The following is a 26,629-nucleotide window of genomic DNA, read 5'->3' as shown; positions in this document are numbered from 1 at the left end:
TTGAACATCAGAAACAGCTTCGGTAATATATGTACAACAATGTATAAGTTCTTGGTCACACCAAAGAGACCCGTCGCTCAGAGAGGACGCAAAGCATCACAAATATAACAAGCTATAGGACTACATTATGTACAACAATGTATAGGTTTTTGGTCACAAACAAAGAGACCCGTCACTCAGAGAGGACGCAAAAGGATCACAAAACATAACAAGCTATAGGACTACGTCGTGCCAAAGATCAAGCATCCACATACTCAGCCTGTACACTACTACTAAGCTGTACATAATAACATCCTCAAATGGATGAAGTGGCATCATTAAAAATTTAATCTCACATCGGACATGTATCGTCCTCTTGTTCGTGATACATCATGTGTTTCCTGCAAAGAGGGCAAGTTATTTGCCAATACTTGAGCCACTTCTCTAGACACAGCTTATGGAAAACATGGCCACAGGAGAGACAGTTTATCTCCGCGTTAGGCTCGAATTTTGTCAGGCACACAGAGCATTCTTGTTCCGAGTGGTTAGAGATACAGACCGAGTCATAACGAAATGCAGGTGTTCGGCTTCTAAACTCTTCCATGTATGACTCCGATGGGCTTCCGCGACATTCAAATGATCCTTCAATAGAATAGTCTTCCCATGATGCGATACGGATGCCGATAACATGAAGGATCGAGCGGACTATCTCCTTGACAATGGAAATAGATATGGCTGTGTTTACCAGAATTACACAGAGTACTCCGGCATCTGCTGGAGCTGGATATTGTGAGAGGCCCATACTGGATCGGAACCTAGTCAATGAATGAATATATCAACCATTAGAACAGAAACATAGGACCTTAAGGAAGATTAAATTGGTCCATGGCAAAAGATATACTCCTTCCGTTTTGATTTATGTGACACACTTTCCTTATAAGTCCGTTTCAAACAGAATGACAACAACAACAACAACATACCCAGTATAATTCCACAAGTGGGGTCTGGAGAGGTTAGTGTGTACGCAGACCTTTCCCCTACCTTGTGGAGGTATAGTGGTTGTTTCCGAATCAAATAGGACACATTTCTATATTTGGAAACAAATTTTTTTTATTTTACCTAATTTACCCTTAATGAGAAAACTTTTATAATCACACAAATTGAAGGCCACACAAAAAAGCTTTTACTGTTTAAGCGTTTTAAACCACAAATTTCAAAAGTCTTCATTTTTTTTTCCTAAACTCCGTACTGAATAAAACTGCATCGCATAAATTGAACAGAAGGAGTAATAGCGTAGCCCCATTGGAAAACACCATATTTATAACTTGTTTGGCCAAGCTTTTTTTTTTGGGCCAAAAGCACTTTTGGCAAAAAATTGAGGTGTTTGGCCAAGCTTTTGGAACGAAAAAAGTGCTTTTGAGGAGAAGCAGAAGCAGTTTTGGAGAAGCAGAAAAAAGTAGCTTCTCTCCAAAAGCACTTTTCTGAGAAGCACTTTTGAGAAAAATACACTTAGAAGCAGTTTTTAAAAGCTTGGCCAAACACTAATTACTGGTCAAAAGTGCTTTTCTAATTAATTAGCCAAACACAAACTACTTCTCACCAAAAGCACTTTTTTTTAAAAAGTACTTTTGAGAAAAACACTTCTCAAAATAAGCTCATTTTAGAAGCTTGGCCAAACGGGCTATTATATAGGTAAAAGAAATACTCCAGATTTAACTAGAAGTTATTTCCACTGACGATGGAAAAGATCTTTTACACTGTCGCAATCACTTAAAAGATAACTACAGGTAAATGCCAACAATTAATGAAATTAGTAACCTAGAAAATAAAGGCAGCTAACCTACTACGACAAGTAAATTAACACCGATAGTATAAAAATTCTTTTCAATTTCAATGTATATAAGTTAAATTCTTTTCAAAATTGTCCATAATTTAGAGCCTTAAACACCTTAACTTAAGTAATCAGAGATAAAACTAGACAGCATAAAATCGATGGGAGTAATATTATCTCCTGATAATCAAAAGCCAAGTAATTGACACGAAAGTTTACCTAATGTTAAAATGATGATTATTTCTTCAGAAACTTTTGGAAGAGCTCAATGTACTGAATCTGCATAGAACAAAAAAGCAACATATTAAAAAGTTATATACAAAGAGAAATTTGCAGGTCAAAAACAGTGAGTCAATCAAAGAAGAACATATTATTATTGAACAAAATGTAAAGATCCAAGATAATATTAACCATTTCCAAGTTCCAAGAAACATCATTTAGAAGTTTCAAAAAAAGAAAAAAAGGAGAACCCAACATCAAATGAAAGCATAATCAAGTGAAAATGAGCAGAAACAGAAGATTTATAACAAATCTTGAAATTTGAGATCTGATTACAAATCATACTAATTTCAAGCATAATTAGGTGAAAAAGAAGGCATTTTTTCCTTCAAAATAACAGTTAAATAAGTAAAGAGGTTGTGAACCAAAAACAAAAAAAGAAAGAGATAAAGGGTACCTAATAATAATTAGAGAAGCTAGAAGAACTTGACTTCTAGTTTTGCAAATAAAAGTCAGCAAATTTTTGTTAGTATATATATTGTAATTTGTAAGAGTAGAAGAGACTTAAAGATTTTGGAAGAGGAGGAGTTATTTTTAAAGGTGGAGTTGAAAGAGGAGATTCATAGGATCCTAAAGGAGTGAGATGGGACAGTGTTAATAAAGCTGATGATGTTCCACCTCCAAACAGTCTCTCCTATTTATACACACCACAAATTGTCTTGTTTTTGCCTTGGAACAACAATAAAGTAGTTATGTCCATATGATTTATAGGTCATAAGTACTTGCATTAGGGTAGGCAAGAGGCTGGGAGAGGTTATCGGCGCCTATAAAGTGCAAAAAAATTTCATATATACATGTATATGTCTTTAGAAAATAATGATATATTAATAATGGGAACCCTCTATACAAAACAGATTTTGATTGAATCCAAAAGTACACCCGACCTTCAAATCATGGGTCCGCCTCTAGGTAGGCTGCTTATATCAGACTCTCTTGGAATGCAATTATTTTTCGAATTCTACGTGAACGCGGGATGCTTCGCGTACCGAGTTGCCCTTTAAATTGTCGTTTTCCTTCCTTCCATGTTTTCTTTATGGAGTATAATATATCTTCTTCTTTTTTTTCCTTTACTTCAATTTTAAAATAATATTTTATTTATCGAATCATAAAAATGTGATAACATGTTTAAGATCATAAGTTCGATACATCCTTTTTCACGTATGTTACTCATATTTTTTTTTCTTTTTAAACATATTAACAGTATTATTTAAAATGAAACAGAGCAAGTTCTTACATTTAATATTATTCAAATTCTTAAACTCGTATATTGGATCAATAATGAGTGTGGCGTGGATAAATGAGATTCTTTCACCCTTAGCTAAAAGTTTCAAATTCGAGTCCTAAATTAAAGAAACTCCTTATAGGGAGCGCTTTCATTTAAATAGACGTTTACCACTAAATCATAGTCTTTCTTTATTATAAGTAATAATCTCTTTAGACTTCTTAGCTTTTACCTCACTATCTTCCACTCAAGTATGGTTATGTTTTATTTTTGGTCAAACAACAAGAATAGAAATATTAAAATTAGGCCAAACTCACATTTGATGGCACTAAGCAAAAGTGTCATTGGCTGAAGTATTCTCATCTTTGTCATTTGGATTATTGCTCAATGTTTGAGATTTTTTATTAAATTTTTGCAACTTTTTAAATTTGAAAAATTGTCCATTTCACAGAAAGAAATTAGTAAGTTGCCTCATATAATGCTTTTCAAATTTCTGATAAGATGATTTATCTTTTTACTTAAAGTAGAAGCTCTGTTGACTTAAGAGAATTGCTTTTTTCCATTTTCTTTTATTTTATGTTATTTGTTCCCAAATAAAATGAAGAAATTGTGATAATATTCGAACTTCATCATTCTTGCTTCGTGGTATGTTTTTCCAGCAAAGTTTGAGCATAAAATTCTTTGGCTAATAATACATCACGGGTAACAAATTCATTGTACCTTAACTAATATTCAAAGAGAGAAAAAAAAACAAAGTTAATTAATTTTATTTATGGGATACTCTTTCTTTTTAGTCTTCTAAAAAAATAACATATTTTTATTTACAAAGAATTAAACATTAAACTTTCTATAACGTTCTTTATGACATGATCTTACAGTTATATAAATATCGTGATATGTTTAAGATCACAAATTTTAAATATTTTTCTTTGTAATTAAATTCCATACCCAATCATTTATAAAATGAAACGGTAGAACTACTAATTTTTGGCCTTGTGAAAAATATATGTACTATGAATAATGCATAAGTTAATCTTTATTAATTCTCACCCAACTTGTGAGAATTTCTTTGTTTCGATTTGATTGTTGCTTGATATGTTAGTCGACCCCATGATGCATCACATGGATACTAAATAATTAATGCTCATCATTGCGCTTATGATTCCTTGGTTTATTCAAATAAGATATGTTTACAAATAATCATTTTTATTAATAATTGCATTCCAAAGTTTATAGAAGATACAACTAAAACAACAACCATCAAGAGTTGTGCTGGGAAAGATAGAATCTTTCCCCGTTAATTAACTTTACAAGGTGTAAATTTGAATTAGTCGAGATTTTAATGCGGATAACAAACCCCGAGCAAAAAAAGAAAAAAAAATAAGCCATTTACCTGACATGTAACTTTAGTTCCAAAAAGTAAACAAGTATTCTCAAGATATATTTATATTAAGTTTTTTATTAAATATATATAAATATTCTATTACGAACACAGTAACTAAGTCGAGCTATAAATTTAGTAAAAATCCAAAACTCATAAACTTTAAATCCTAGTCACGCCTAAAATATACCCGAAATAAGCAAAAGTCATTTGTGGATTTAACAAAATATCACATAATTAAGAGGCCAAGAGGAACACATCTCTTAAGATATGATCCAAAACAACCTCTCTGTTCCTTTCCCTCAATCTTCTTTAGATATTTTTGGAGGATTATACACATAAGGTCATTTCAGAACTTTCTAGAAATTAATTGCGTTGTATTATCAAAACAAAGAACCAAAAGGAAAAGTGGAAGTGGTGAATTAGCACCAAATTAATCAATACGCAACTAATCTTATTTAATTAAACAGATTACTAATCATCCAAAGGTGTGATGGACGATGAATAGATATATTCCTCGTCATTTTTAATCAAATGTCTCGTATAGAGTTATGAGAACAAAAAAATCCCTCGTAGAAAGTACTTTCCTTATTACAATAAATAATACGTAACGCAAATCTGAATAAGTTGGTGAATACTGAATTACTAAATAATGAAAGATAAAAGAATAATATTAACGTGACATTCCAAGCAAATCCTCTATATGATCTACAACGGGGAAAAATATTGTATATAAGATTTTTTAGATTATAGTAACGTATTTTAAAGTCGTACGATTTAAATCGAAAGTTATCAGTGGTGGACTGACCTGTTATAATAAATGTCAAACCAAAAGTATTCCCCGTGGGCTACTTGATGATAATTGTTCCAACTCAAATTCATGCACGTCCATTTTGTCACCAATTATATATCCCATTTAAGCCATGGGACCCATTTCTTTTGTTCTATTCTCTTACGTGTCTATTGTAAGAAGAAACCTTCACTCAATATAAGAGAGGATGTATCTTTCCCAAAAATGACCCCCACAACCCTCTTCACTATCTTTTATCCAAGTGGCAACAAGAAAACTATTTCTTTAAAACTTTGGACTAAGTACATAGATTGATAACATTATTACTCACTACTTCCTTCAGTCTCATATTATCAGTCGTGGTTATTAAAAAATAGTTGTCTCAAATTATTTGTCATTTTAGAAGTTTAAGATAAAATTGATTATTTTTTTTCTTTTTTACCGTTAGTAATAATTATCTTTGAAAACTACAAACACCTCAATTATGATTAAATATTAAAGAAAAGAAAAATTATATTTTAAAACATAGATAAGGGTAAAACAGTCAAAATCTATCCTATTTAATACTCCCTCCGGTCCAAAATAAGTAATTTTTTGGCCTTTTTCTTGTGGTCCAAAATAAGTGATTTTTCCAGATTTCAAGAATGAATTAATTATTTTTTTCCTACATTGTCCTTGGAGTAAATTGTGTTGGAATATGTGTTAGGAGTGTTTATGTGAGATAGTAAAGGTTAATATGGTCAATTCCATTGCTAATTAATGCTAAAATGTGGATTTCTTAATCTGTGAAAACATCCAAAAAATCACTTATTTTGGACCGGAGGGAGTATTTTCTTAAGGAACGTGTAAAAGAGAAACACGACAGATAATTTGAGACCGAGGGAGTATTGGATATACCGTCACGTCTCTATCAACTTTAGGGTTCAAAAAGAGGGAGAAAAAATCGTTATCTCAAACTTTAACTTCTTTTAGATTATTTATTCCAATTATTCCAATCAAGAAATGAACAAGTAGAAGAAGATAATGTTTTATCCATTTGTACCAAAGGTTTCTTCTACTACATATGTGAAACTTTGATCATCCCACTAAGTGTTATTATAATTCATATAAAGAGAATAAAGAAATATATCTTATTTGATTGGTCTTAAGTGGAGATACTTTTTGTGCATGTATACACTATGCTAGAAGGACCAAGATATATAGCTTTTGTTTAGTAAATGGAAAGGTGGTTTTATCGGAAACTTTTACTATTTAAGTTATGATAGCCTCATTCGAGACGGATCCAGAATTTGAAGTGTATGAGTTTTAGGAACGGATGTAGAGTGTGCTAGTTATGGGTACAATTGAATCCATAACTTTCGAAGCGGAGTAAAAATTTATATACAAAAATTCATTAAAACAACAACAACAACAACAACCCAGTGAGATCCCACAGGTGGGGTCTGGGGAGGGTAGTGTGTACCCAGACCTTACCCCTACCTCAGAGGAGTAGAGAGGTTGTTTCCGGTAGACCCTCGGCACAAGAAGGAAATAGACAGTGTATCAGTAACAGCAAAGGAATCCAGAAAGATAACACCAGCAACGCAATAACCAGGAAATAGAGAGCAAAGTAATAACACTAAGCAGAAACAAAAGCATAGTACTACAGTCGCAAGGAGGCTAATGAGGGAATAATATATACACAAAGGGCCACTAAATATACTACAGCCTAACTCACGACCCTAATGAAGTATTAACCACAACTGGAGCCACCAACAACCTAAAACACTATCATACTAGCCTCCTATCTCCTGACCTACAACCCTAATGCTCGACCTCCACAACTTCCTATCAAGGGTCATGTCCTCGAAAATCTGCAACCGCACCATGTCCTGCCTGATCACCTCTCCACAATATTTCTTAGGCCTCCCTCTACCTCTTCTCATACCCGTCAAGGCCAGCCGTTCACACCTCCTTACCGGTGCGTCCAGGCTTCTCCTCTTCACGTGCCCGAACCATCTAAACCTAGCTTCCCGCATCTTGTCTTCCATGGGAGCCACGCCCACCTTCACCCGAATATCTTCATTCTTAATCTTATCTAGCTTAGTGTGCCCACACATCCATCTCAGCATCCTCATCTCTGCAACTTTCATCTTTTGGGTATGAGAATTTTTGACTGGCCAACACTCTGCACCATACAACATGGCCGGCCTAACCACCTCTCTATAGAACTTTCCTTTAAGTTCTGGATGCACCTTCCTATCACACAGGACACCAGACGCTAGCCTCCATTTCATCCACCCCACTCCTACAAAAATTCATTAAAATTACAAAATTAGTAAATATGAACCCATAATTTAAAAAATACAATGGGTTCAATTTTAAAAAACCTTAAAACTTAAACCCATAGAGTTTAAATTCTGAATTCGCCTTTGATGAGTTCCTATCGTGATCTCAAAATAATATACCAATAAAAACTGGGTTCCCAATCAAATATTTTTATAATATTTTTTTATTTCTTTAATAAAAATAAAGAAGTCTACGCAAAAGTTATTGGGTTCTCGGGAATTCATATATAATGCTTTAGAGCCACCAGTGAGTCTCATTTAAAATTAGTATATCAACGATGTGCCCCATTATAAATACAAAAAATAAGTTCATAGAGCTAGTATATACAAAAGAATAAAAATTCATGACATTGGCAAATATCTCAGGAGACTGAACAAATCTATAAGATTAATTTATCAAAAAGAACAATGCCTCACAGACTTAATTAAATGGATATGATAACATGATAAGTATGAATTAATAAAAGAAAATTAAAGTCAACAATCATGTTCTGTTGTCTAAGCTCTCTTTCAAGAGCCTCTTTTATTGGATTTGACAACCCCGATTACAAGGCTGAATATGATAATAAGCAATTAACATTCTATTATAATTACTGAAACATTCTTAAAGTTCTTCACAGATAATATAGATTTAAAAATATATTTACATGAAAAAGATTAAATGGTGAAAATGAGATGGAGAGGAGTTACGGGGGGTCAGTTTTGTGAATGGTATCTCGAAAACAGCAAAAATTTGTTAAAAATAAAATAGTAATATCTTTATCAGATTAAAATTATTTATAAGCTGAAAAATTTTAAGTTAGAAATGACCAATTTATTACTTTTGACTAATTATTTTTTATTTTTTTTTACTTATAAGTACTTTTGATATATGCTTCGAAAACACATAAATAAATCAAAACATTGTTTATAAATTAATTTGACCAATGTAGGAATCTCTTTTAATTTAGATAATGGCACCATAAGTGGTAGAAGGGTATGATTATGAGTAAAAGAACGAATTATAATTGACCACTTAATTATGTACTTTCCTTACTATTTATGGACATGCATGATCAGCTTTCACCTGGATATTTTTGTTACAATTTTTTTTTTTCTGAATTGTCAATCTGTTTGTCATATTTGTTTTTGTATAATCTTGGGGCTCGGGCAGTTTGTACGTGCTTCAATTAATTTTTACAGGATATTTGCTATCTTTCACCAACAAATCTATCGAATAATTTTATCCATTAAAAATTTCAACATATGGGAATAAATGAAGAATTAATACATTTCGTGCCTCTTGTATTACAACATGTCCCCTCTTTTATATATTTTATTTATATAGAGAGAGATTACAAAACTGGGAAGTTATAAAGATTAGCTGTGGTATGCATGCAATTGGAAAAATCAAGCATTAACTTTGATTAATCCATCTTTACCAAATTAAAATACAAGTCAACACTATAAAAAAAATGGAATATAAGGATTTAATCAAAATTTTACATCAGTAAGGCATTGACTACAAACTTCTCAAATATCTTCTTTTTTTAACTATTACCTGGTGTTCGGTATCTGCATTGGAGCTTGACTAAATCCGATATTGCGTCGGGAAGCCCTATACTGAAAGGGTAAAGCGCTCCTTAACAAAGGCGATTTCATACCTATAGTTCGAACCCGAAAACTCAGACTAAGGATAAAAAAATAATTACCAATCCGCCACAACCCGTGTTAGTGACTTCACAAATATCTTCTCCTTCTTGGAACTCTCTAGAGTAATTCAAGAATTTTATGAAATCATATTGAATATCTTTATAAACAAATTAAAGGTGTGATATTATGTACTAACTTTTAAGCATTTCAGTGTACACATATAGGCTTATCATACGCTAATTTTTGATATCGCATCAAATTATTTTAAAAAAAAATTAAAGTTAATTTATTTACTCCATATTGTGACCCAATATGCAGTAGCGAAGACACCTCGCCACAACTGATGTCATTTAGAATTGTTGAAGTGTGTGATTTAAAATTTAAACTAACTGAATTATAGTAATACATCGATAAAGGCAACCCAGTTCGGGGAAGGGCCGGACCATAAGAGTTTATTGTATGCAGACTTATCCTGTATTTTTACAAGAGGTTGTTCCACAGCTCGAACCCGTAATCTCCTGGTTACATGACAACAACTTTACCAATTAAGCCAAAACTCCCCTTCAGTAACAAATCGATATTATTTGTCCAAATTCTTGAATACATTGTATAAAAGAAGTAGAACCAACATTCAAATTCAAGAACCATGCCATTCTTTAGTAAAGCTAAAGGTAGTCACTAGAGATCTCGGATTCGAGCTCTTTGCATGAGTCGTCTTTATTTAGGAACGTTTTTTCTCTAACGTAACAATTTTCAACGCGAATTTGAATTTTGTCGAACTCTAATATACGTGTCGGACACCAAGCGGAAACAAAAAAAAAAAAAAAAGCTTGAGGTAGTCTACCATAAAAGTTTTAGCCAAAGTTATAGGAACCAAATTTTGTGGATACACCACTCTTCACGTGGCCAAAAGGAAATGAATTAAAGATTTGGGAAAAAGCCAACTACTTTTCATATGATATTCACGTGTCTGTACCTTAATCTTTTTGACCAACTTTAGTTATCCAGCAAGTTTCTCTACAAATCTATTACTCCAATTTATTTTCATCTACCCATTTAAGAAAAAGTGATAATGACGTTCACGACGTAAATATTATATTTAATTAATTTTTATTTTTTAGGTAAATATAAGTTTAATAAAAGCATTTGTCGATAAAAGTATTAACTAACATTTTTTTGGTCATGTGTATTAACTAACATAATTATCTTATGACAATTAAATGTGATTATTATCTTTATATTTGATGTAAAATAGTTTGAGCGACGAATTTGTGCGATTTATTAGGTCAAAATTGATAATATATATTATGTTTTGGACTACAACAAATATGGTATCGGAATCGAATACTCTCTGCATATGGAATGACAAATTAAAAAAAAATGGTTTGTTGAATAAAACATCTGGGGATATTGTGTTACGACCCAGAATTTTCACCCTCGGGACCGTGATGACGCCTAACATTTCACTTGCTAGGCAAGCCAACGTTAGAATAGTTTTTAGCCAATTTTAATAATTCGAATTAAATAACAACCAAAAAACTAAATAAACTGAAATAGAGTGAGAAAATCATAACAACCGCGACATCTAGATACAATCCCAGAACTGGTGTCACAAGTGCACGAGCGACTAGAGTAATACATATAATGGTCTGATGAAAACATGACTGTCTGAAATGAAATAAACAGCTAGAAATAGGTAGAAGGGGACTTCAGGGCTACGTCGTGCAATTCTACCTTAAGTTTTCGTTAGGCATTCAATCCGAGCAATATACTAACCGCCGCTAGGACCGACTCCAAAATCTGCACAAGAAGTGCAGAGTGTAGTATGAGTACAACCGACCCCATGTACTATGTAAGTGTCGAGCCTAACCTCGACGACGTAGTGACGAGGATAAGGCGGGCCACTTACAATAACCTGTATGCAATACAATAATAATAACAGGAAGGAACATAGGAAAAGTAATGCATTTAACTTATGAAAATAAACTCAATCTTCGAAATCAGCAAAACCAGGAACATCAGTTCTCAGAATCTCGTATGAAAACACTGAAAGCTAACACAATGCAACAATGAATACAAAACACACAATCCATTACGGCGCTCAATCCGATCCCACCATACAAACACAATCATCCCTTATTTCACCATATCAATATCAGGAATAACATGTAAAATCCATTGCGGCGTGCTACCCGATCCCACCATATAATAAGAATCAATATCATAATCCTCCATTAATTTACCATATCAAAACTACATATATAATTTGTTGCGGTGTACAACCTGATCCCACCATATCAATCCTCCCTTATTCCATCCATTGCGGCATTGTAACAACCCGACCGGTCGTTTCATGAGTTACCGCTCCGTTTCCTCCATTTCTGCTTCTTTATGCTTTGATCATCTGTATTACGTGGTGTCGAGTTAGTCGGTTCGAATCCGGAATGGTTTTGGGAAAGGTTTGAGATACTTAGTCTCTTAAGTTGGTCTTTAGTAGAAAAAGTCAACCGGAAGTTGACTTGTGAGCAAACGATCCTGGAATTTGGGTTTTATGATTCGGATAGCTTCGGGAGGTGATTTGGGACTTAGGAGCGTGATCAGAATGTGTTTTGGAAGTCCGGAGTAGATTTAGGCTTGAATTGGCGAAATTGGAATTTTGGCGTTTTTCGGGTGATAGGGAAGATTTTGATATAGGGGTCGGAATGGAATTCCGGAAGTTGGAGTAGGCCCTTGTGTCATTTGTGACGTGCGTGCAAAATTTCAGCTCATTCGGACGAGGTTTGATAGACTTTTTGATCAAAAGCGGAATTCGGAAGTTTTTGGAGTTCTTAGGCTTGAATCCATGGTTAATTTGATGTTCCGATGTTGATTTAGGTGTTTTGAAGATTGGTATAAGTTTGGATAGTGGTATATGACTTGTCCGTATTTTTGGTTGAGGTCCCGGGGACCTCGGGGTGATTTCGGATGGTTATCGGGAAGTTTGGAACTTGAAAGTTGCAGCTGAAGCTGCTGAACCTGTCATAATTGCACCTGCGTGTTGGGGACCGCAGGTGCAGTCCCGCAGAAGCGGAAGTGAAGTCGCAGATGCGTCCAAGAGAGGGAAAGGCTGGAGCCGCATAAGCGGAACTTTGGGCTCACCTGCGATGGCACAGGTGCGAGTGATCACGCCCAACTATGCCTTATAAAAAAGACACGCGGTCGTTGCAAATTTAATCTGAGTATTTAGCCCAGAGTCGAACCCACAAGGAATTAACCTATCAATTACTTTCGTTAGACTTACTAAATTCCACGGAATCAACTTCCCAAACGTTGAGAATAACAATTGAATATGTTTCTACTAACTAAGAATGAATGTAAATACGCAGCTGAAAACTAACTATGATTAAGTTGTAAACAATTAAGAGAAGGTTCTAAGGTTATGATTTCCCCTATTGATGGAATCCCTTCCAGTTATTTTTCACATAGAATTTCCTAATCATCTCTATCAATCATGAGCACTCTTATTACCGTAAATCTCTCCCGAGTAATCACGATAAGTTACTAGACGCACTCTCCCGAGATACACTAGCTGGCTCTGTTTATTACAGCTCACTTTAGATTGCACCCAAGGCTTCGTTATCCCTAATCCCGCCTTTAAACCCTCAGTTATTGACCCCTCATATACTTTGGGAGTGGTGTTGTTCAACAATTGACCTAAATATGCACTCTCTCCCGAGTTATGCACACTAAATAGGCACAGCTAATTGAGGATCCTGTCAATTAACTACAACAAGCACATAGTTGAACAAATAGAGATTAAACTGGGCAACTATATTAAAATAACAAGAAGTTCATCCGTCAATAGGTTCCATCAAAACCTTAGACTAAATATTTATCTACTCATATTAGTGTTCATCAAGACAATATTCAAGGTCATCACAAATCGTAAAAACAAAAGGGAGAAAGGAAAAACTCGATGTTAAATTCTCCTCCTTGCCTCTTGCCTCTCCTTCTCTTCAACTAAGTTGTGAAAACCTTGATAATCCTCTCTTGGGCAAGCTAGACCTTCTATAGTTAAGTGGATTTGCCCCCGAACTTCCAAATTTACCCCTGAAATTTAATTCTCCGAAATTGGGCTAGCGCGGCCGCGCTAGTGAACGCGCTACTAGCGCGGTCGCGCTAGTAAACGCGCTAATGACCGCGCATATAGCCTTCATTCTGCCTCGACTAACTGGGCTAGCGCGGTCGCGCTCATGGCCGCGCTAGTCCAGGTCTCCATTTTAGCTCTTCTTTCTCTCGTCTTCCCACGTACTCAGCTTCTAGGGGCTTTTCTTGCTTCAACTTAGCTCCGATTACAGTCTCAAGTCCTCATTCATGCCAGTCACTCCTGCAACATGTGAAATTCACAATTAGAGCCAATTTATCATCATTTAACTATATTATCACAGTGAAACATAATCAAACTGGGGCATAAACAATCACCAAATTACATAAATCTAGCCTATTATCAACACCCCACACTTAAATCATTGCTAGTCCTCGAGCAATCCACCCTTCACTAAGCATTTTTCCCTAACGTATCACACCAAGAACAAATTACCAAAATTACACCTAGTAGTGAACAATCTCGGCCTCACAAGTCGACTCTCACGTGCAATGCAATATTAATACTTACTCAAATTACCCTTTACAGAGGTCAAGACTTGCCTTTTCCTTCATGAATCACATGCCCTCACATCACACACAAAAGTAGTTCCACAAATATTAACTTCAAGAACAATTAGGAACATAGATAAACAAAGCTCGCTCACTCTCACAAAGAACATTCACATGCCACAGAGATGCACCATAGGCTTGCCCGTAGTGTAATACTCTACTAATCGAGTCCACTCAGTCTAAGATCAATTAGGACTTCACTTGGTTGTAATGTAGGCTAAGGGACGGGTAGGATATATTTGGATATAGTGACTAACCTCCCTAAGCACTTTTAATACAATCATATTAACTTTCAAAACCATACTTATGTCAACCAGATATTCCACCTCATTTTTATTTACAACATCCCACTCCATTAGGTGCAATTGCAACAAACCACCACTTATCGACTAATACATTTGCTCAACACAAAAACTCTTTTTTTTCTACTTCTCTCTTTTTTTTTTTCTTTTAAGTGGCGCTTATTCTTTTACTTGTCCAAACACTGCACCTTTCCTCTATTTCCTCGGTTCCACTCAAAAACCAAACCACCACCCCACACTTTTGCTTTTGCATAACTTCAATACCATTCAAGTGCTTATGGGAGGTAAAAGGTTCAAACAGATGTCCATTCAAACAATTGGGTAAGGTTCGCAATCTGGTTGCCAAAGAAACAAGCTTATAGGCTCAATGGGGTTGACTACGATGTATTTCATTTAGGTGGTCTATTTTATATGTCTGGCTCAACAAAGAAATGCCTATATCACTTCTAAGACTGAATGAAACTACTATTTTGCTTTGTAAACACATAGGGCAAATTCTAGGCATCAGATGCACAGCATGGAATACAGTATAACTCACACACACATGGCACATGACTTACTCTAGACCGGCTTATCAAGACACTCTCATTTGGGTATTCGAGTCAGTAGCAAACATACAATTTAAGGCACTTTAGCAAGAATCAACCACTGAGACTAAGCGTTACACTCTAGTGTCTATGGTGTTCAGGTGTATCAATGCCAAGGGGTTCTCTTTCGATTCAGCTCATAGCCCATCACTACTAACTAAATACTAAAAAAAAAAAAAAAATACCTACACCCGGTTCAAGCTAAACTCTTGGAAAAGAACCGTGGCCCAAAGAAAAACCAAGGGGGAGTTACTACACTACCTAAAAATAAAAAAAATAACAAAAAATCTTTTTTTTTCTCGTCGACTTAGTCCCTCAAGAACCCCGTCGAGAGAGATCCGTCGTCGGGACAAGTCAACTACCTACTTTACACTTACCTAAATTACTTATCACTCAAACCACACAAAAACAAAAACAACAATCAAGAAGAAGAAAACATAAAACAATCACTTTGTTACATGTACATACACACATTGAAGTATCCCCCATCCCACACTTAAAAGGTAGCCATGTCCCCATGGCATAAAATTAAGGAACGGTGAGGCAAAGGAACTTCCCTGAAAGATCACTCCTGATCGGAGACGATGTCTAGGTTCACATGGCAAGCACGACCCAGAGCTCTCAGCTAGCCTAGGAATTTCTTCTCCGACTTCACCTGCCGGTCAGCCACCGCGTCAATGCGGGCACCCAAATCAGTGATTGAGGTACGCAACCCAGCCACCTCCTGCTCCAAGGCGGTGAAACGGGACACCCGGGCAGCTCCAGAAGATGTTGTAGTCCCAGATGGTGCTGCAGCTGCTGCAATTTGATCATGGGCCTGTGGCTTGGCCCCCACGTGCTCCTGCTCAGTCTCCTCCTCCTCAGCGTCATCAGAGTCACTACTATCCGCACCACCTGCTGCTGTCGGCTCCTTACCAGTGGTTACCTTGTCTGCTCGGAACTTGCGGTCTTTTGGCACTATACCATCCACTGCCAGATTTTCCGGCACCCTAGCTGCTCTGCAAAGTTTTGTAACTAATGATGGGAAAAAGAACCCATACCTTTTGACTGGACAGCGGGTGAACATCTCCGCATGAATTACTCTGGCCACGTCAAAGTTGTGACCATTGATGAAGCACCAGATCAGAGCCGCTCGAGGGCCATTCACCTCCGTAGTGTTGGAGGACGGGATCAGACGGTTGTTGATAATATACAACCAGCACTTCCCTCAAAGGTTAGTGCCGAGGAGTGGAACTTCTCACCATACTTCATCCAGACGACCTCCTTTCCGGGTACACAGATTGTTTCAAAGAATGTGTCCCAATGCGAGTATTTGCTGCCATACCCCACATAAAAGTCATCATAAGGGTCCACGGGCAGGGGCAGCTGGTACGCCGTACGTATAGCCTCAACAGAGGCATTCACTGCCTTTCGGCGCACCGTGACTACGCCATCGACATGCTCCTTCACATTGGCGTAAAACTCCCTAACAACCATTACATTGTCCTCGCCCGGCTCGTCAATGAAAGTTTGCAACCCACGCCTCACCAGCTCAGTGTACATGTGAGGGCAGTGTATCTGGACCGATCCTATGTCAATTCCCCACTCCGGAATCGGCTTTTTAGAGGCCTTCTCCGCAAAGCGGTCCTGAGCCTTAGCAGAGACAAACTGCTGCTATCAAAGGGGCGAGCAGGGGCTGCCCCTCGTGCCCTGGACGAGCCAGCTTGGCTACTAGAAGAGGCACCTGTGGCGTGGCGTTTCCGAAGTGGAGCCATAGTACTTGAAGAGCAGAAACACATTAGCACAACCCAACACAAACTTGTGACGCATTGCGATTACTCAGACTTCACACGCATAATTGGTCACAAGTACACTATTACAGTCACTAAGGCATATACACAAACACCTTGTTGGCATTCAGTACCCACAACCTAATTCAAGCATTGGACCACCCCAAAACCACCACAATGTACCTACCAGTACAACTAATCCACGCTCTAACTCCACTAACCATTCCACCCACACTTACTACAACATATACAACAGATTTGCGACTACACAAAGGCAAGAACAAAAAAAATACAAAAAATAAAAATAAAAAAATTAAATAAAAACAAAAATCAGAAAAAAAAAGAAAAACAAAATGGTGTCTAGAAGGCATACCTATAGTGAGAGATGGTTATGAGAAACGAAGAAGAGGAGGGGGGTGTGCTTGAGGCTTGGGGAAAGTTGAAGAAAAATGGGAGTATGTTGAAGAAGAAGGGTGTTGAAGGCAAAGGGTTGGGGAGGGATTTCTGATGTGAGTTAATTGGGGGCGTTGGGTTTGGAAGTAAAGAGGGGGGTTAATTAGAAGGGGGGGGGGGGTTAGTTAAGGCTACATAAAAAACTAACATGAAAAAAATAAAATAAAATAAAAAACAACACAAAACGCCCAGATGTGGGCGGGACTAGCGCGGTCGTAGCGAGGTGCGAGCGCGGTCGCGCTAGTAATTTTGATCCCAGGCAGAATACTTGCCCATATGCGCGGCCAGTGGCGCGGCCACTAAAGCGGGCGCGCTAATATTTTTGAGCCCAGGCAGAATACTTGCCCATATGCGCGGCCTGTAGCGCGGGCGCGCTCCTGGGTGAATTTTTTTTCATGTTTTTCACCTGTTCTTACCACTTTCGATGGCCTTATCACCTAGCCATTGTCACCTGCATTGGTTAGTACTTCCTAAAACTTACAATTAACAACTACTACTATCGTTGGGTTGCCTCCCAACTAGCGTCTTAGTTAAAGTCGTGGCACGATGATTACAACAATTCAATGGGTTGCCTCCCATGCAGCGCCTGATTTAACGTCGCGACACGACGCAGACAAACGTATTTCAGACAAAGGTATTTAAGGCTCGCTCGACCTATGAGGTTCCGTCAGATAGATCTCTGACACTTCTTTTGGTTCAGTCATGCCTATGTATAGCTTCAATCTCTGCCCATTGACTCTAAATGTGTGAGAGTTTTTCTTCGAGGCAATCTCCACAGCCCCTGAAGGGAATACTTCGACCACTCGAAATGGACCAGACCATCGTGACTTGAGCTTTCCCGGGAATAACCTTAATCTTGAGTTGTAGAGCAATACCTTGTCCCCGAGGTCGAAATGTCGCTCAACAATGTTCTGATCATGCAACTTCTTCATTGTTTCCTTGTACAACCTTGTGCTTTCAAAAGCCAGATATCTAAACTCGTCGAGCTCATTCAATTCAGTGATTCTCGTTGTGGCCGCAGCCACAATGTCTAGGTTCAGCTGTTTCAGTGCCCACCAAGCTTTATGTTCAAGTTCCACTGGCAAGTGGCAGGCCTTCCCAAACACCAACTTATATGGTGACATACCAATTGGTGTTTTAAAAGTAGTTCTATAAGCCAGAGTGCATCATCTAGCTTTTTCGCCCAATCAGTTCTTGTGCCGTTTACAGTCTTGGTCAATACACTTTTTATTTCTCTATTAGACACTTCCACCTGTCCACTGGTCTGCGGGTGATAAGGGGTAGCCACCTTGTGGCGTACATCATACTTTGCTAGCAACTTCTCGAAGGCTCGATTACAGAAGTGGGTGCCTCTGTCACTGATGATAACTCTCGGTGTCCCAAAATGGGTGAATATTTTCTTCTTCAAAAACCCCACCACTACTCTTGCATCATTAGTGGGAAATGCTGCAGCTTCTACCCATTTGGACACATAATCTACAGCAACAAGTATGTACTTATTGCCAAAGGAGCTGACGAAGGGGCCCATGAAGTCAATCCCCCAGACATCAAACACTTCCACCTCTTGAATCGGGTTCATGGGCATCTCATGGCGACGGAAAATGTTCCCGGTTCACTGACATTCATTGCAACCCTTCACCCATTGGTGTGCATCTTTAAACACTGTTGGCCAAAAGAAACCGGCCTCTAGCACTTCCGCAGCTGTCCTGACTCCTCCAAAATGTCCTCCATACGCCGATGCATGACATGCCTGCAAAACAGAAGATTGTTCTATCTCGGGGACACACCTCCGGATCATATTATCAACACATATTCGAAACAGATAAGGTTCATCCCAATAATACATGCGGCAGTCACGATAAAACTTTTTCTTTTGTACAGAGGAAAGATCATAGGGAGCTATACTGCAAGCCAGGTAGTTTGCAAAGTTTGCATACCATGGCACTTCCTCAAGACTTGTAGCGAGCAGTTGCTCGTCTGGAAAGGTTTCCNTATGCACTCTCTCCCGAGTTATGCACACTAAATAGGCACAGTTAATTGAGGACCCTGTCAATTAACTACAACAAGCACATAGTTGAACAAATAGAGATTAAACTGGGCAACTATATTAAAATAACAAGAAGTTCATCCGTCAATAGGTTCCATCAAAACCTTAGACTAAATATTTAGCTACTCGTATTAGTGTTCATCAAAACAATATTCAAGGTCATCACAAATCGTAAAAACAAAAGGGAGAAAGGAAAAACTCGATGTTGAATTCTCCTCCTTGCCTCTTGCCTCTCCTTCTCTTCAACTAAGTTGTGAAAACCTTGACAATCCTCTCTTGGGCGAGCTAGACCTTCTATAGGTTAAGTGGATTTGCCCCCGAACTTCCAAATTTACCCCTGAAATTTAATTCTCCGGAACTAGGCTAGCGCGGTCGCGCTAGTGAACGCGCTAATGACCGCGCATATAGCCTTTCATTCTGCCTCAACTGACTGGGCTAGCGCGGTCGCGCTCATGGACGCGCTAATGGCCGCGCTAGTCCAGGTCTCCATTTTAGCTCTTCTTTCTCTCGTCTTCCCACGTACTCAGCTTCTAGGGGCTTTTCTTTCTTCAACTTAGCTCCGATTACAGTCTCAAGTCCTCATTCATGCCAGTCACTCCTGCAACATGTGAAATTCACAATTAGAGCCAATTTATCATCATTTAACTATATTATCACAGTGAAACATAATCAAACTGGGGCATAAACAATCACCAAATTACATAAATCTAGCCTATTATCAGCGAGAATTTGATCGCAGGTGCGGCGGCTGGGGCGGATAAGTGGAATCCGCAGATGCGCACCTGGGGCCGCAGGTGCGGGTCCGTAGGTGCAATAAATGGAGTGCAGATGCGGTTTTGCTGGGTCAAAACATGTATATTTCACCCTTAGCGAATTTGGGTTATTTTTCATAACATTTCAAACGGGAAGAAGCTTTGGAGAGCAAATTCAAGGGAGAATTCAAGAGGGTTCCTTACAGGTAAGGTCCTTGGTCCCTAAACTCGTCTTTATGATGATTTTTAAGGTTGTAAGCTTGAAATCTATGGGAAAATCAGTAGCAAATTGGGGGTTAGGGCTTGGAAAATTGGAGACCTAAAATTAGGGATTTGAGGGGCCATTTGTGGTCGGATTTTGGTACTTTTGGTATGAATGAACTCGTTGGGGGATAAGGATTCCATTGATATAAATTTTGTCGGATTCCGAGACGTGCGTCCGGGGGTCAGGTTTGATCAATTTCGGGAATTGTGTTGTAATTTGATTAATTTCATATGGGTTTCACTCATTTAGCATATATTGATGGTTATGAACTGATTTTGGTTAGATTCGAGGCATTTGGAGGCCGAATCGAGAGGAAAGGGCGTCGCGGGCTAGAGTTTGGCTTGGCTTGAGGTAAGTAACGCTTCCAATCTTGGTTCTGCGAGTTCGAAACCCCGAACTATGTGTTTCATGATTATATTGAAGGTGACGCCATGCCAAGTGACGGGCGTATGGGCGTGCACCGTGGGAAACACGGCCTGGATCATTCCAGAACACTGCTTAGTGGTTCTTTCTTACCGATATCTATGCTGTAATTATGTGATTTAGTTGTTGAGCTGTAAATCATGTTGATTATCATGTTAAGGCTTCACGCTGATATTATTGAGACCCAAGAGGTCATTTCTTGCTGTCATATCATTTATTTTATTGATATTCTGCACTCGGTCCTTTTCATGCATATTATATCCTGTCCCGGTCTCGATTATTACTATTTGCCATATTTTATTGTTGACCGGGCTAGTATCATGACATTTAGAGCCCGTATGTGAGACTGGTGAGTTATGACTGAGTGAGGCCGAGAGCCGCTATTGAGTGACAGTATGAGATTGGGTTGCACACCACAGCGAGATACTGAACAAGCCTTCGTTGGCTTTGTTATAGCGATTGGGCTAATGAGAGAAGCCCCTCTGGAGTCTTTACACCCCCAGTGAGCGCAGATGATGATATTGAGGGATGGATCTTCCCCGGACATGGATCTTGTCCGAAGTATTATACTGGGAGATGGATCTCTCCGTGAGGCTGGATTGGCCTGTGTCCTTGGTACTGGATGACTGCGGTCAGTGATGTATATTCCGAGATGGATCTTCCCTGGGCCGGATGGCCATATACAATACTGAGGGGTTGAGTACTTGTGAGTGGAGGTTCATGGAACATTGATCATGCTAGTTGTGCATTGGTATATGTAAAATCTCTGAGTTTTGAACTTCGTACTGTTCAGTTGCATTTAAATACTATTGAACTTTACTTGAACTGTAAGCATGTCTACTTTTCCTGTTCGGATATATGTTATTACCTGTTGAGGTTTGGTCCGTCACTACCTGTCAGTCCATTGGTTGGACTTGTTACTTACTGAGTTGGTGTACTCACATTACCCCCTACACCTTGTGTGTAGATCCAGGTGTCTCGGGTCACGGTAGCGGCTGCTGATTATATTGTGCGGACTTTCACTTGGAGATTGCGAGGTAGTTGCTTGGCGACCGCAGTTCCCCTTCTCCTTCCCTATCTTCCTCTAGTTTATATGTTGGATATTTTCAGACTGTACTAGTCTTGTTATTTCGAGCAGTTGTAGTAGTTTTTTCTCATGACTAGTGACACCCGAGGTCGGGCTTGTATTTTCTTCCGCTGGTTTTGGATCTTCTATTTTTATATCATTGGATTTCTGTTAAAACATGATATTTTCTTAAACTTTTCAATTGGAAAAATAGAGTAATTGGAAATGAGTGGCTGGCTTAGTTCCACGATAGGCGCCATCACGACCGGTCGGTTTTTGGGTCGTGACAGGCATGCAACCCAATCCATAAATAAAATCAATAAACGTAATCAATTCAACAACTCAATTCACAAGAATCTCTACGATTAAAGAATATGAAAGCAAAGCCATAAAGGAACCTCGTGCCAAATCAAGGAATGCCACAATTAATACAAAGCAACAAGACAAGCCAAATATATGACAATTAAAGTGTGCAAGTAAGACAACTAAGGCAAGTAGCAATTAATCATGGAATCATGGAAGAAACAAGCATTTCAATACAAGAGTAAATAGATGACAAGCAACAAGTTACAGCATAGAAGGCAACTAGAACATGTAGCAGTTAAGGCATAGAATGAGATAATTAATGAAATACGGGAAAGCATGAAAACTACTATTTTGACGGCGTATATACACTCGTCACTTCGCATATATGTCGTTACACATGTAAATCACATAACATATAGTTCAAGGGTTTCCAATTCCCTCAAATCAAGGTTAGACCCAACACTTACCTCGCTCCACAAGCAAATCAAAGCTCAACCGGGGTCTTTCCTCTAAAATTCGCCTCCAAACAATCGAATCTAATCAAAATTGACTTAATATCACCAAACAATGCGAGAGAAATCAATTACAATACATAAAGCTAAGATCTTTACACTTTTCCCAAAAAGTCAACAAAAGTCAACCCCGGGCACGCTTGGTCAAAATCTGAGATTCGGACCAAAACCCAATTACCCATTCACCCCCGAGCCCGATTATGCAATTAGTTTCGAAATTCGACCTTAATTTGAGGTCTAAATCTCAATTTTACCAAAATTCCCAATTCCTTCCAAATCCCTAATTTTCTACCATGAAAGAACATAGATTAAGGTAAGAAATCAATGGGTGTTGATGAAAAAGGAAGAAAATAAGTTAAAGTATACTAACCTATGAAATGGTGATGAAATTTCTCCACAAAATCGCCTCTAGGCCGAGCTCTAATGAGAAGATGGTGAAAAATGCATGAAATCCCGTGTTTGGAACATTTTAAAGTCTAGGCATCAGGAGTTCACCGCGTTCGCGAGACACCTGACGCAATCGCGAAGCAGCAGAGGCCAAAGGCCTTCGCGTTCGCGAGCTACTTTTCGCATTCGCGAAGGCTTACACCCACCTGCCCTCGCATTTGCGGTCCACGTAGCGTGTTCGCGAAGAGTAACGGCTAGTTCCCCTTTCCAGGCCCCATAACCCTACGCGTTCACGAGTGGCTGGTCGCGTTTGCGAAGGGTAAATCCCCCAATGCTCTGCGTTCGCGACCCAGCTACCGCGTTCGCGATGAAGAAAACCACCCCAGCCCCAAGTTCCACTTCGCGATCACGAAGCACAAAGCACCAGGTATCAGTAACAGTGAAAAATCATCATTGGCCTAAGTCCAAAAATCACCCGTAGCGTATCTGAAACTCACCCGAGCCCCTCGGGCTCCAAACCAAACATGCACATAAGTGTAATAACATTATATGAGCTCGTTCGTGCGATCAAAATACCAAAATAACACTTAGAACTACGAATCGGACACCAAAACAAATGAAATTTTCAAAGAAACTTAGGAACTTTCAGTTTAACAACCAGACGTCTGAATCATGTCAAATCAACTATGTTTTGCACCAAATTTTGCAGACAAGTCATAAAATACTGAAATGAACCTATACCAAGTTCCGGAACCGAAATCCGAACCCGGTAGCAACAAAGTCAACCTACAGTAAAACTTAGGAATTCTTTAAACCTTTAAATTGCTAGTTTTCAACAAATCACGTTAAATCAAGTTAGGGACTTTCGAATTTGATTCCGGGCATACACCCAAGTCCCAGATCATGATATGAACCCACCGGGACCGCCAAAATACTAATCCAGGTCTATTTTCACAAAACGTTGACTGCAGTCATCTCAAATGAGTTTTAAGGCAAAATTTCGCATTTTCTTTAGTTTTTCACATAAAAAATTTCCAGAAAAGATACGGACTGCGCATGCAAATCGAGGAAGGCTAAACGGAGCTTTTCTAGTTCTCGGAACACAAAAATAAATGGTAAAATTATAAATGACCTATCGTATCGTTACATATTGACAAACAAAAGTCCAGCAATAACTAATAAGAATCCTAACCAAACGCAAAATTTGAGGAAATCATCATCTTTGGAACTTGTGTGCCCTTTCCGAAATTGTAGAGCAAGGCATTAGTTTTAGCCCAAGTTCTACGAACCCAAATAATTTTGTGGATACACCAGTCGTCTTCACATGTCCAAAAGAAACGAAAGAATAGGAAAAGCCCACCTTCTTTTCCCACGAGACGCTCACGCTCAGGTGGGGCTAGGATTTAAAATTTAGAACAAAAATTACTTTTAGTTCTTTGTCGAAATTATTTATTTTCGGTCCGCAAAAGTATATATATATATATATATATATATATATATATATATATATATATACACACTCTTTTATGCTATTATTTTGAGAATATCTATATAATATCAAACAACAACAACAAATCCAGTGCCACAATCCCACACGTGAAGTTTGGAGAGGATAATGTATATGAAGACCTTACCCCTAACTTATGAAGGAAGAAAACAGCTATATAATATCATTTTCCTTAAAGCTTTACGGGGTCAGAATTTAATCTTATAAGTTTCTACATTAATGCCTTGTCAGTAGAACCCTTTCACTGTATGGGCCATTTAACTTATACCCTTCCTAGAAAGTGAGAGGCCAATTTGGTAGAAAACCAAATCAAATCCGGACCTTAAACAAATTTTTTTTTAAAGTTTGGTCGTAAATTTTAAAAAATCGATATTACTATTAAGTTTGGTTTAGTTTTATGACAAAAAATCAAAAGAAAAAAGAAACAGAACCGATAGCTAACAACCAATTGACGTAGGCTCTAATTTTTGTTTACAACAAGAAATAAAACAATTAAATTGTAGTATATATAATTAATTTTTATCCTTTAGAGAATATAACTGGAATAAAAGCATCCGTCGATAAAAGTATTAAACCAAGATGATCATTTTATGACAATTAAGAAAAATGATTATTTTTATATTTGATGTAACATAGTTTGAGTGACGAACTCGTGCTATTTATTAGCTCAAAATTGACAATATATATATATTTTTGTAGAGGATAAAATATGTTTACATTAAATGATCGAATAAGGAAGTGATGCGTGGAGCCGAAGACAGAAGACAGTTGAATTCGAAAGCGATGATCACATCCGTTACCGGAGAGAATGACACTCATAAAGATGAAATAAATGTCCGTCACTCGGTAGCATTTAATGAAGAATATTCTACAGCATTAAGTATACTGCCCATTACAGGAAATATGGCATTCATTGCCCGCTGTTACACATTCTTCAATGGCCCTCATAATTGACATTAAAGAGGGGCTTGATCCTAGGACCTTGTTCCCTAGGTGCAACTATAAATAGTAAGCTCTATTATCATTGTAAAGGACACGAATTTTCTAGCAAACATACGCTACATTCTATTCAAAGCTTAATATTATTTTATGTTTTTGCTCTTTGATATCATTATTGTTGTGCCCGGAATCTTTGCTCCCAGAATTACTATTTCTGTTATTTTATCTCACTCTCAAAGCTAAGTATTATATTTTTATCTAATTCATTTATTATTTAGGATCAAATTAATTTACTTGTCTGTAAACCACGTATAAATTTAACTATATCGTTACGTGTAAATAATTTAGTTTTAGACTATAACAAATACGGTAACAGAATGGAATAATCTTCCCACGTGGAATGACAATAATTCAAAAAAAAAAAAAAGAAGGTTTTTTGATGACAAACAAAAGACCAGTAATAACTACTAATAAGAATCCAAACCAAACGCAAAATTTGAGGAAATCATCCTCTTTGGAATTTGTGTGCCCTTTCCAAATTTGTAGAGCAAGGCATTAGTTTAGGCTTTTAGCCCAAGTTCTACGAACCCAAATAATTTTGTGAATACACCAGTCGTCTTCACGTGTCCAATAGAAAAGGTAAAAATAGCACGGGCTAGTCAGTTTTCGGACTAGTCATTCAAAAAAAGCCAGTATTTGCAAAGTCATTCAAAAATAGTCACTATTTTGCTGCAATACGAAAGTTTCAGCATAATATATTGGAGATCGGTGCACTTGTGTATGAACTTCCAGCATATTATGCTGGAACTCCAACACGCGGAAAGTTCCAGTATAATATACTGAAGATGGGAGCACCAGTGCTCCAATCTCCAGTATATTATGCTGGACCGGTATATCATACTAGAACTCCAGTATATTATACTGGAGTTCCAGTATACTTATGTTGGAACTCCAACATATTATACTGGAGTATTTTTCCGGATTTTGAATAGTGTTTTCGTTCAGATTTATCTTTACATGAAAAGTGGCTAAATTTCGATTACTTTTTTCCCATGATACGTTTAAGGCGGGGCTAGGATTTAAAGTTTAGGGTAAAAATCACGTTTAGTCCGTAACCGATACTATTTATATTAATAGCCGCGAAAGTATATAAAATTTATATATAACATACATAATAT

The 26,629-nt window shown here is 37.7% G+C and overlaps 1 long non-coding RNA gene across 1 annotated transcript; it reads right to left on the bottom strand.

The window, feature by feature from the left end:
* Positions 1–2,725, bottom strand: LOC109235739. The gene is made up of 3 exons (XR_002069436.1): positions 2,487–2,725; positions 2,030–2,089; positions 1–794 (listed from the first exon to the last, which is right to left on the bottom strand). It is a non-coding gene; the product is annotated as an uncharacterized LOC109235739 (long non-coding RNA).

The sequence above is a fragment of the Nicotiana attenuata genome, chromosome 12, assembly GCF_001879085.1.
Source record: "Nicotiana attenuata strain UT chromosome 12, NIATTr2, whole genome shotgun sequence".
Classification (NCBI taxonomy): Eukaryota; Viridiplantae; Streptophyta; class Magnoliopsida; order Solanales; family Solanaceae; genus Nicotiana; species Nicotiana attenuata.
This window is presented reverse-complemented; position numbering and strand designations above follow the sequence as displayed.